The 12,284-nt window shown below is 36.2% G+C and overlaps 1 protein-coding gene across 7 annotated transcripts in view; it reads right to left on the bottom strand.

The window, feature by feature from the left end:
- Positions 1-12,284, bottom strand: part of ARFIP1 (ADP ribosylation factor interacting protein 1) — a 129,564-nt gene that overhangs the window by 6,568 nt on the left and 110,712 nt on the right. The window contains exon 10 of one of the 7 annotated variants that reach the window (XR_009503258.1): positions 453-585. The exons of the other annotated variants lie outside the window; for them this stretch is intronic. The gene's annotated coding sequence lies outside the window, so the exon portion shown is untranslated. The remainder of the gene's footprint in view (positions 1-452; positions 586-12,284) is intronic. 7 annotated transcript variants of the gene reach the window in all.

The following is a 12,284-nucleotide window of genomic DNA, read 5'->3' as shown; positions in this document are numbered from 1 at the left end:
GATTCTGTGCTTTTAAAATGAACACATTTTTCAAGCAACAAGAAGGCACCTAATTTCTTCCAAATTATTCATTGGTTAGCACCATTCAAGTTAACAGTATTACACTAAAAATTTGTTTAAACATTCTTAATACAGACTTCCACTAATTCATATTGGCTTCTTTCTCTACGTCTAGACAGAAAAGTTTTGCATTGCAATCACTTTTAAAACAAGCTTTAAAATGATAAACTGATTTGTGTAAGTATCTACTAAGAAAAGGTCAAATTATGCTAATTAAAGTTATAACCAGTGTTCACCTTACATGAGTGGAGTTTGATTTCACGACCAAATCTCTTTCCTGTAAGTCACTAGAGTCAATGAAAATTACAGCTAGAAAAAAGAAGTAAAGTAAATTATTACAGGCTAGTTCACATTTGATTCCTATTTACATAAAAATGTTTTCTAAAACTGACCTGTTCTCAGTAACCTCTGCCAGTGTGAATGAGTTTCAGGTCTCTTCTGGAGAACAGACTGTCAAAGATTGGTCAAAGGAGAGCTCTGAGGGCAGTACGTTTTGACAGAAGGGTGGAAAAGTTTCCAGATGACCTTAGGTATGAAATAACTTCTTAAAGATAAAAAATCATAAATTATGACGAAAAGATCGATAAATTAAATTACTTTGAAATTTAGAATTTCTATTCACCCAAAGATTGAAAGGACAAGTTACAAACTGGGGAGAGGGATCTGCATTACAGGGGCTAACAAAGGGTACGCGTCTAGAAAATGTGAAGACCTCCTACACACCGAGAACCCAATTAAAAAGAGCAAATAACATGAATGCCATTTTACAGCAGAGGAAACAGGAGTGGCCAATTAAATCTGAAAAGACTTCCAGTCTCATTAGAAAACAGGAAAATGCAAATTTAGACTGATGTGGGATGGTATTTTTTACCCTCTACATTAGAAAGACTTAATAAGAACTCTTATACACTGCTGATCAGTGTATAAATTTGTACAACTACTTTTGAAAAGTTTGGCATTAACTAGTAAAATGAAAGATGAATATATCCTATGGAACAGTAAATTAAGATATAGATATAACGATACATATGTCTCTTCATATATATATCGATATATCTATATCTGTATCTATTTCTCTCTCTGTCTCTATATATAAAGGCATTCCAGCCCCTAGAGTAATGCTCAACACCAGATCCATGGTAATATTTATTGAGTGAATGAATGTAAGTAACATTTTAGGTGCGGTATTTTTTTTCTCTGAATATATAATACCTTTATATATATATCTATATATAAAATAGATAACCATTCTGCTCCCTCCATAACCCCTATTGTGACTTTTCTTTTTTTGAATTTATTTATTTTTTTATACAGCAGGTCTTATTAGTTATCCATTTTATACATATTAGTGTATACATGTCAATCCCAATCTCCCAATTCATCCCACCACCACCATCCCCCCGCCACTATCCCCTCTTGGTGTCCATACGTTTGTTCTCTACATCTGTGTCTCTATTTCTGCCCTGCAAACCAGTTCATCTGTACCATTTTTTTAGGTTCCACATGTATGCGTTAATATATGATATTTGTTTTTCTCTTTCTGACTTACTTCACTCTGTATGACAGACTCCAGATCCATCCACGTCTCTACAAATGACCCAATTTCGTTCCTTTTTATGGCTGAGTAATATTCCATTGTGTATATGTACCACATCTTCTTCATCCATTCCTCTGTCGATGGGCATTTAGGTTGCTTCCATGACCTGGATATTGTAAATAGTGTTGCAATGAACATTGTGGTACATGACTCTTTTTGAATTATGGTTTTCCCAGGGTATATGCCCAGTAGTGGGATTGCTGGGTCGTATGGTAATTCTATTTTTAGTTTTTTAAGGAACTTCCATACTGTTCTCCATAGTGGCTGTATCAATTTACATTCCCACCAACAGTGCAATAGGGTTCCCTTTTCTCCACACGCTCTCCAGCATTTGTTGTTTGTAGATTTTCTGATGATGCCCATTCTAAGTGGTGTGAGGTTGATACCTCATTGTAGTTTTGATTTGCATTTCTCTAATAATTAGTGATGTTGAGCAGCTTTTCATGTGCTTCTTGGCCATCTGTATGTCTTCTTTGGAGAAATGTCTATTTAGGTCTTCTGCCCATTGTTGGATTGGGTTGTTTGGTTTTTAAATATTGAGCTGCATGAGCTGTTCATATATTTTGGAGATTAATCTTTTGTCCGTTGATTCATTTGCAAATATTTTCTCCCATTCTGAGGGTTGTCTTTTCGTCTTGTTTGTAGTTTCCTTTGCTTTGCAAAAGCTTTTAAGTTTCATTAGGTCCCATTTGTTTATTTTTGTTTTTATTTCCTTTACTCTAGGAGGTGGATCAAAAAAGATCTTGCTGTGATTTATGTCAAAGAGTGTTCTTCCTTTGTTTTCCTCTAAGAGTTTTACAGTGTCTGGCCTTACATTTGGGTCTTTAATCCATTTGGAGTTTATTTGTGTGTATGGTGTTAGGGAGTGTTCTAATTTCATTCTTTTACATGTAGCTGTCCAGTTTTCCCAGCACCGCTTATTGAAGAGACTGTCTTTTCTCCATTGTATATCCTTGCCTCCTTTGTCATAGATTAGTTGACCAGAGGTGCGTGGGTTTATCTGTGGGCTTTCTATCTGGTTCCATTGATCTATATTTCTGTTTTTGTGCCAGTACCATATTGTTTTGATTACTGTAGCTTTGTAGTATAGTCTGAAGTCAGGGAGTCTGATTCCTCCAGCTCCATTTTTTTCCCTTAAGACTGCTTTGGCTATTTGGGGTCTTTTGTGTCTCCATAAAAATTTTAAGATTTTTTGTTCTAGTTCTGTAAAAAATGCCATTGGTAATTTGATAGGGATTGCATGGAATCTGTAGATTGCTTTGGGTAGTATAGTCATTTTCACAATATTGATTCTTCCAACCCAAGAACACGGTATATCTCTCCATCTGTTTGTATCACCTTTAATTTCTTTCATCAGTGTCTTATAGTTTTCTGCATACAGGTCTTTTGTTTTCCCAGGTAGGTTTATTCCTAGGTATTTTATTCTTTTTGTTGCAATCGTTAATGGGAGTGCTTCCTTAATTTCTCTTTCAGATTTTTCATCATTAATGTATAGGAATGCAAGAGATTTCTGTGCATATTAATTTTGTATCCTGCAACTTTACCAAATTCATTGATTAACTCTAGTGGTTTTCTGGTGGCATCTTTAGGATTCTCTATGTATAGTATCATGTCATCTGCAAACAGTGACAGTTTTACTTCTTCTTTTCCAATTTGTTTTCCTTTTATTTCTTTCTCTTCTCTGATTGCCGTGGCTAGGGCTTCCAAAACTATGTTGAATAATAGTGGTGAGAGTGGACATCCTTGTCTTGTTCCTGATCTTAGAGGAAATGCTTTCAGTTTTTCACCATTGAGAATGATGTTTGCTGTGGGTTTGTCGTATGTGGCCTGTATTATGCTGAGGTAGGTTCCCTCTATGCCCACATTCTGGAGAGTTTTTATCATAAATGGGTGTTGAATTTTGTCAAAAGCTTTTTCTGCATCTATTGAGATGATCATATGGTTTTTATTCTTCAATTGGTTAATATGGTGTATCACATTGATTGATTTGCATATATTGAAGAATCCTTGCATCCCTGGGATAAATCCCACTTGATCGTGGTGTATGATCCTTTTAATGTGTTGTTGGATTCTGTTTGCTAGTATTTTGTTGAGGATTTTTGCATCTATATTCATCAGTGATATTGGTCTGTAATTTTCTTTTTTTGTAGTATCTCTGTCTGGTTTTGGTATCAGGGTGATGGTGGTCTCATAGAATGAGTTTGGGAGTGTTCCTTCCTCTGCAATTTTTTGGAAGAGTTTGAGAAGGATGGGTGTTAGCTCTTCTCTAAATGTTTGATAGAATTCACCTGTGAAGCCATCTGGTCCTGGACTTTTGTTTGTTGGAAGATTTTTAATCACAGTTTCAATTTCATTACTTGTGATTGGTCTGTTCATATTTTCTACTTCTTCCTGGTTCAGTCTTGGAAGGTTATACCTTTCTAAGAGTTTGTCCATTTCTTCCAGGTTGTCCGTTTTATTGGCATAGAGTTGCTTGTAGTAGTCTCTTAGGATGCTTTGTATTTCTGCAGTGTCTGCTGCAACTTCTCCTTTTTCATTTCTAATTCTTTTGATTTGAGTCCTCTCCCTTTTTCTTGATGAGTCTGGCTAATGGTTTATCAATTTTGTTTATCTTCTCAAAGAACCAGCTTTTAGTTTTATTCATCTTTCCTATTGTTTTCTTTGCTTCTGTTTCATTTATTTCTGCTCTGCTCTTTATGATTTCTTTCCTTCTGCTAACTTTGGGTTTTGTTTGTTTTTCTTTCTCTAGTTCCTTTAGGTGCAAGGTTAGATGTGTATTTGAGATTTTTCTTGTTTCTTGAGGTAGGCTTGTATTGCTATAAACTTCCCTCTTAGAACTGCTTTTGCTGCATCCCATAGGTTTTGGGTCGTCGTGTTTTCGTCATCATTTGTCTCTAGGTATTTTTTGATTTCCTCTTTGATTTCTTCAGTGATCTCTTGGTTATTTAGTAACGTATTGTTTAGCCTCCACGTGTTTGTGTTTTTTACGGTTTTTTTCCCTGTAATTCATTTCTAATCTCATAGCGTTGTGGTCAGAAAAGATGCTTGATATGATTTCAAGCATGATTACTGAGGCTTGATTTGTGACCCAAGATGTGATCTATCCTGGAGAATGTTCAGTGTGCACTTGAGAAGAAAGTGTAATCTGGTGTTTTTGGATGGAATGGCCTATAAATATCAATTAAATCTATCTGGCCTACTGTGTCATTTCAAGTTTCTATTTCTTTATTTATTTTCATTTTGGATGATCTGTCCATTGGTGTTAAAGTCCCCCATTATTATTGTGTTACTGTCGATTTCCTCTTTTATAGCTGTTAGCAGTTGCCTTATGTATTGAGGTGTTCCTATGTCGGGTGCATATATATTTATAATTGTTCTATCGTCTTCTTGGATTGATCCCTTGATCATTATGCAGTGTCCTTTCTTGTCTCTTGTAACATTCTTTATTTTAAAGTCTATTTTATCTGATATTGAGTATTGCTACTCCAGCTTTCTTCTGATTTCCATTTGCATGGAATATCTTTTTCCCTCCCTTCACTTTCAGTCTGTATGTGTACCTAGGTCTGAAGTGGGTCCCTTGTAGACAGCATATATATGGGTCTTGTTTTTGTATCCATTCAGCGATCCTGTGTCATTTGGTTGGAGCATTTAATCCATTCACGTTTAAGGTAATAATTGATACCTATGTTCCTATTACCATTTCTTAATTGTTTTGGGTTTGTTTTTGTAGGTCCTTTTCTTCTCTTGTGCTTCCCACTTAGAGAAGTTCCTTTAGCATTTGTTGTAGAGCTGGTTTGGTGGTGCTGATTTCTCTTAGCTTTTGCTTGTCTGTAAAGCTTTTGATTTCTCCGTGAAATCTGAATGAGATACTTGCCGGGTGAGTAATCTTGGTTGTAGGTTCTTCTGTTTCATCATTTTAAATATATCATGCCACTCCCTTCTGGCTTGTAGAGTTTCCACTGAGAAATCAGCTGTTAACCTTATGGGAGTTCCCTTGTATGTTTTTTGTCCTTTTTCCCTTGTTGCTTTCAATAATTTGTCTTTAATTTTTGTCAATTGGATTACTATGTGTCTTGGAATGTTTCTCTTTGGATTTATCCTGCCTGGAACTCTCTGCACTTCCTGGACTTGGGGACTATTTCCTTTCCCATGTTAGGGAAGTTTTCAAGTATAATCTCTTCAAATATTTCCCGGGTCCTTTCTCTCTCTCTTCTCCTTCTGGGACCCCTATAATGTAAATGTTGTTACATTTAATGTTGTCCCAGAGGTCTCTTAGGCTGTCTTCATTTCTGTTCATTCCTTTTCTTTATTCTCTTCTGCAGCAGTGATTTCCACCATTCTGTCTTCCAGGTCACTTATCCGTTCTTCTGCCTCAGTTATTCTGCTATTGATTCCTTCTAGTGTATTTTTCATTTCAGCTATTGTATTGCTCATGTCTGTTTGTTTGTTCTTTAATTCTTCTAGGTCTTTGTTAAACATTTCTAGCATCTCCTCGATCTTTGCCTCCATTCTTTTTCCGAGGTCCTAGATCATCTTCACTATCATTATTCTGAATTCTTTTTCTGGAAGGTTGCCTATCTCCACTTCATTTAGTTGTTTTTCTGGGGTTTTGTCTTGTTCCTTCATCTGGTTCATAGCCCTCTGCCTTTTCATCTTTTCTATCTTTCTGTGAATGTGGTTTTTGTTCCACAGGCTGCAGGATTGTAGTTCTTCTTGCTTCTGCTGTCTGCGGTTATCTAAGAGGCTTGTGCAAGTTTCCTCCCTATTCTAAGTTTTGCTTATCATCCCTATTGGTTATTTTTTTAATGTTGTCCAATTTTTCTTTCTTTTTTTTCCTTTCTTTTCTGTCCTTTTTAAAAAATTATATACATATATATAGGCTGTGTTTGGTCCCACGGCATGTTATGTATTTTCTCCTATTGGGAGAAAATATGTGCAAAGCATATCAGGCAAAGAACCTGATGCTAGAATATACAAAAAATTCTTACAAATGAATAAGGAAATGACAAACCCAACGGAAAAATGGGGAAAAAATCTGAACAGGCATTTCACCAAAGAAAATATACAGATGGCAAATAAGTACATGAAATGACCAACATCTTTATTAGGGAAATTCCGATTTAAACCACAATGAGGTCTACTACATATCCACCAGAATGGCTAAAATGAAAGGTTAACCATACCTTATTGGTGAGAATGTGGAGCAAATTGGTCTCTCATATACTATTGGTGGAAATGTCAAATGGTACAACCATCTTGGAAAAGTTTGCCAGTTTCTTAAAAAGTTAAACATGCACCTACTATTGCCATGTGTATGTATACATACAATTCAGCTATTCCACAACTAGGTACTGACCTGAGAGGAATGCATTACATATATTGTTTTGTGTGTATACCAAATATTTTTTTAAAAACAAAGAAAAAAAAAAAGGAAAATAATGAAGCTTCATGACTTGTTTCAATGTAGTATAAAAAATAAAGACTATAAATGAGTAGATAGATTTTAAAATGAAACTAAATTAGAAAGTTTCAAATAATCTTTCTAGTTTCTAATTCTCTCTAAAGCCATAAGTCAGTTCTGTTTATAATCGAGACTTTCACATTTGCTTGTAGATTCTAAAAGTAATACACCTCAGAGAATTCAAGGAAAACTATCTGGCCCTAAAATATGATGTTACAATCCTTACAAACTGATATGTGATGCATTGTGATTCTTTGGAAAGCACATGTAAGTAAAATTTCCTTCTCTAAAATGCCATTTTCCTGATTAGGAACAAAGCAAATCTACCACAAATAAACCATTTATTAATTTTCTATTTTCTCTGTCCATTAAGTAGATAATCTTTTTCTTTGCCTGTAGAGACTCTTGTTAACTGCAGAAGGAGGCTGATATATTTGAAGGAGAATGAAAGATTCAGGAAAATTGGGCTCAACTCCCATTTTTGCCTCAAGTTAACCATATGAACTCTCCTCACTTGCATAATGAAGAAACTGAGAGTAAGATCATTTTTATGGTTCCTTTCTACTAAAACTTTCTGAGAAAATTGCTTTCTAAATAGAGGTATACATATATTTGGAAACTCAAATGGCTCTCAAAAAGCCGTTCTGTTGAAAGGCTTTCTTTCAGTAGAAAAACATTATTTCTATGTATTTTTAAGGACAGAAACTGGCACTTCTATTAGAGATGTATTAAATTTAGCTGAAAGTTTATGTACCAGTTTATAAACACTCTTCCCCATTACTGAGTTATTTTTTAAGGTTTTCATGGTAGTAACCTACTTGAGTCACAGAGTAATTTTCCACCTACTAGTATTATTTGGCCTTTCTTGTTTTCCAATTTCAGATGACCCTTGGCTCCTGGAGCAACTAAAGGGCTTCTGTATTTTTAGTATGAAATTCTAATAATTTTTAGAAGTAGGTTCTAACTAATTACTCCTTTTCGGACCACAAAAAATTTTTGACAGGGAACTCTAGTTCCCTGACCAGTGTTTTAGAACTTGGAGAAGACAAGGACCTCCCTGGTGGTGCAGTGGTTAAGACTCCACACTCCCAGTGCAGGGGGCCCGGGTTCAATCCCTGGTCAGGGAACTAGATCCCACATGCATGCTGCAACTAGGAGTTTGTATGCCACAACTAAGGAGCCCATGAGCTGCAACTAAGGAGCCCACCTGCCGCAACTAAGACCCGATGCAAGCAAATAAATAAATAAAATAAATATTAAAAAAAAAAAAAGAATTGGAGAAGACAGTAAAAGAGCACAGGATTTGATTCACGTACTGAACTGCAGAGAGCTGTTACATCGGCCTAGAAAGTTAGAGCGTCAGAAAGAAAGTGCGAAGGGCATCAGACAATTTTTAGCTAACCCTACTGCTGTCAACACAAGTCAGAGTCCCCACCCTCTGACAGTCGACAAACCTAACACAGAGACACACCTCTTCTTGTAGCTGAGGGAAGCTTGGTAGCCCACCACCCAAGCCGCAAAACGGGTCCATTAGCTGTATTTAAAATGGTCCCCCACTCCCCAGTGAAACTTAATCCATGGGAAATAAAGGAAAGAGGATGCTTTTTAGGACTGAATTCTAGTTTTCACAACAAAATAATACAATACCCATTTTCACAAAAACATTCTCTTGGTAACTGTGAGAAGGTTGATGTGTAAAAGCCTTTTAAAGTATCTGCACTTCAGAGAAGTTCCTGGAATAAAGAGAGCCTCTGGGGATTCACAGCTTTTCAATTATAATTATGGAAATAAAATATAAAATTTCATTGTCACTTTAATCTCAGAAGCCATTTCATACCAAAACAGACAACTTACCTCATTTTTCTATTAGCACTGATTATGTAAGTGTTATCCTAGTACAAGTTTTAGTTCTGGTAGTAGTCTTCAAAATCAGATGCAAATTTAAATAACAATGGTAAGTTGACTCTTTTATCTAATCAAACCATTACTAAATCAAAAATAAAGGTAAATTAAAATAAACTAATAAATCAGTTCTCAATAGGAGTATACTTTCTAAATTAAATGAATTAAAAACTTAGAATATTTTGCTTTTCTACTTTTTTTCTCTTAAAATTTTTTTTTCTATTTTTTTACTCTAATTATTATTATTATTACTTTTGGCAGTGCCACGCGGCATGCAGAACTTCCCCGCCCAGGGATCAAACCCACACCTCCTGCATTGGAAGCACAGAGTCTCAACCACTGGACCACCAGGGAAGTCCAATCTCCACTTATTTTTGACTAATTTTAATTTGTACTAGGGTCTGTACTCATATAATGTATTCAATGCAGCTCTGACTGACAGGCTACAAAGAATCTTCAGAATGCTTTGGTTATTAAGTAAATACAAATCATTACCAATAGAGGGAAAATTAAGAAACATTAGAAAAGCAGTTGCAATACAATTTTAAAGATAATTTTTGCAACCTTGGTAATGACACTATGCTGTTGTCACTATATATAATAAGCAGTTTTAACAAGACTTAAAAGTATTATTTTAAGTATTTGGCTTGTCTATCAGGTTCACTTTACTAGGCTATCTGGCTTTTTTATAAAGATCAGTCTGGGAGGGCTTCCCTGGTGGCGCAGTGGTTAAGAATCCGCCTGCCAATGCAGGGGACACGGGTTCGAGCACTGGTCCGGGAAGATCCCACATGCCGCGGAGCAGCTAAGCCCGTGCGCCACAACTACTGAGCCTGCACTCTAGAGCCCGTGACCCACAACTACTGAAGCCTGCGTGCCTTGAGCCCGTGCTCCGCAACAAGAGAAGCCACCGCCATGAGAAGCCCACGCACTGCAACGAAGAGTAGCCCCCGCTCGCCGCAACCAGAGAAAGCCCGCACACAGCAACGAAGACCCAACACAGCCAAAAATAAAAGTAAATAAAATAAATTAAAAAAAAGAAAAAAGGTCAGTCTGGGAAAGATTCTGGTTTCTCAACTAGAACTGGCTTGAGGAGAGAGATAAAGAACGTAAGGTTGGGGGGGGAAAGGTCAAACCCTTCTTTTAGGAGAAGGGGCAAAAAGCCACAATGTTGGAGGAAATATTTTAGGGTCATTACACTTTTTCAGTTTACTTCTATATTTATGCTATGAAATCATGAGAAGTGATAAGCATACAGTATCAAAGAAACAGCCAAGCATTTTTGGTAGACTATTCTTTGATATGGTGGGTGACACTAACTTTTGTGAAGCACTTTCTGTGTGACAGGTAATATGTTACCCTTAACATCTTCTATTCTCTCCATGTTATCGTTAAAAAAAACAAAAACAAAAAAACCAGACTCACAAAGTTAAGTAACTCACCTAAGTTTTAGACAGGTAGGAAGCAGATAGGCCAGATTTGGGGAACTTAGGAATGTTTATTCCAAGACTGGTCCATGTTCTTTCACCTATTCTAACCTGCCTCTATTCTACATTTTAGAAAGCTTTAAACAAAGTTTGAAACAAACAAAAGAAGGTATAACAGATCAGTAAAAGGAAGGGTAGAAATGTAGATAAGATATATTTAAACCTCCTTCCTATTTTGTCTCTGGTCCTGAAGTTGCATTTAAACAGCCTCAGGACAAGGATCTAATGCAAGGGTTGGAACAAATAAAAGTTAATTCTTTCTAATTAAACTTTCATATAATAAAAAACTTTTATATAATCTTTCCATAATTACAGAGCAGGAAAAAAATCTATATTGAGCTATTTATGTATGTATCTCCTAACTTTAAAAAGGTTTAAAGTGGTTATAAGGATAAATAAAACATGACAGAAAAGCAGATTTAAAATAGGAGAAGACAGAGGTAATATTTCCTGTGGTGAGATGATGACAGATTTGACCAACTTTGAAAACCTAACATCAGAAACAGAGTAATTTAGAAATATACTAAATCACTGTGAACTCAATTACTAAGAACTTTCATAAAGACCTACCAAACAATGAGCAACCCAGATCAGACACAAACAAAACCACTATAGCAACATCTGGTTAATGACTGAAAATATACCATACAATACTTTAACTGTTAAAGGGCAAAACAAACTTCAGCACTGACTACTGACACACAGAGACAAGCTGGGGTTTTAAATATAAACTGGGTAAGAGAAATTTAAGAGCAGAACTGATAGATGATGTCAAGTGGATCACACTGAAAACTTTCTCCTGCGGATACAGCATGTACCAACAGAAGATAAATACCACTTACAAAGTTATTGACTAAAAAACTTAAAGTATTATTTCATAGGCATCAAAACCATAAAAAAGTACTTTATTTCTATCAAATGAACTTTTTTCCAAATCAAATTTAGATTACATACCTTCTTATCAGAGACACTGAAGTATTTTTTTAAATGAGGTAATTTCTAGTTAAAAAAGCTATTAGTTTTAATATATTTACAATTGTTAAGTTCTTCAAAGTACTTATTGGCTCTTCCGGTAATTATATAAAATAGGGCTTTATATTAAGTGTACAACAATATTGGGGCAGTACCTTGGCTTAAGCATGAAAGGAAAAGCTGGAACAAAATCATTCTTTTTTTCTTTTTTTAAAAAAAAATAATTAATTAATTTATTTATTTATTTTTGGCTGTGTTGTGTCTTCCTTGCAGTGCACGGGCTTCTCATTGTCATGGCTTCTCTTGTTGCGGAGCACAGGCTCTAGGTACGCAGGCTTCAGCAGTTGTGGCCCATGGGCTCAGTAGTTGTGGCTTACGGGCTCTAGAACTCAGGCTCAGTAGTTGTGGTGCAGGGGCTTAGTTGCTCCGCGGCATGTGGGATCTTCCCGGGTCAGGGCTCGAACACATGTCCCTTGCATTGGCAGGTGGATTCTTAACCACTGTGCCACCAGGGAAGCCCACAAAATCATTCTTTAGTAAGAAGTCTCCAACCACTGATATGTAAAGAATTAATTCCTTTCTTTACTCCCAACTATTTTTTTTTTTAAAATAAATTTATTTATTTATTTATTTTTGGCTGTGTTGGGTCTTCGTTTCTGTGCGAGGGCTTTCTCCAGTTGTGGCAAGCGGGGGCCACTCTTCATCACGGTGCGCGGCCTCTCACTGTCGCGGCCTCTCCCGTTGCGGAGCACAGGCTCCAGACGCGCAGGCTCAGTAATTGTGGCTCACGGGCCTAGTTGCTCCG

The sequence above is a fragment of the Balaenoptera ricei genome, chromosome 5, assembly GCF_028023285.1.
Source record: "Balaenoptera ricei isolate mBalRic1 chromosome 5, mBalRic1.hap2, whole genome shotgun sequence".
NCBI lineage: Eukaryota > Metazoa > Chordata > Mammalia > Artiodactyla > Balaenopteridae > Balaenoptera > Balaenoptera ricei.
Note: the sequence above shows the minus strand (reverse complement) of the source record. Positions and strands in the feature narration are given on the sequence as shown.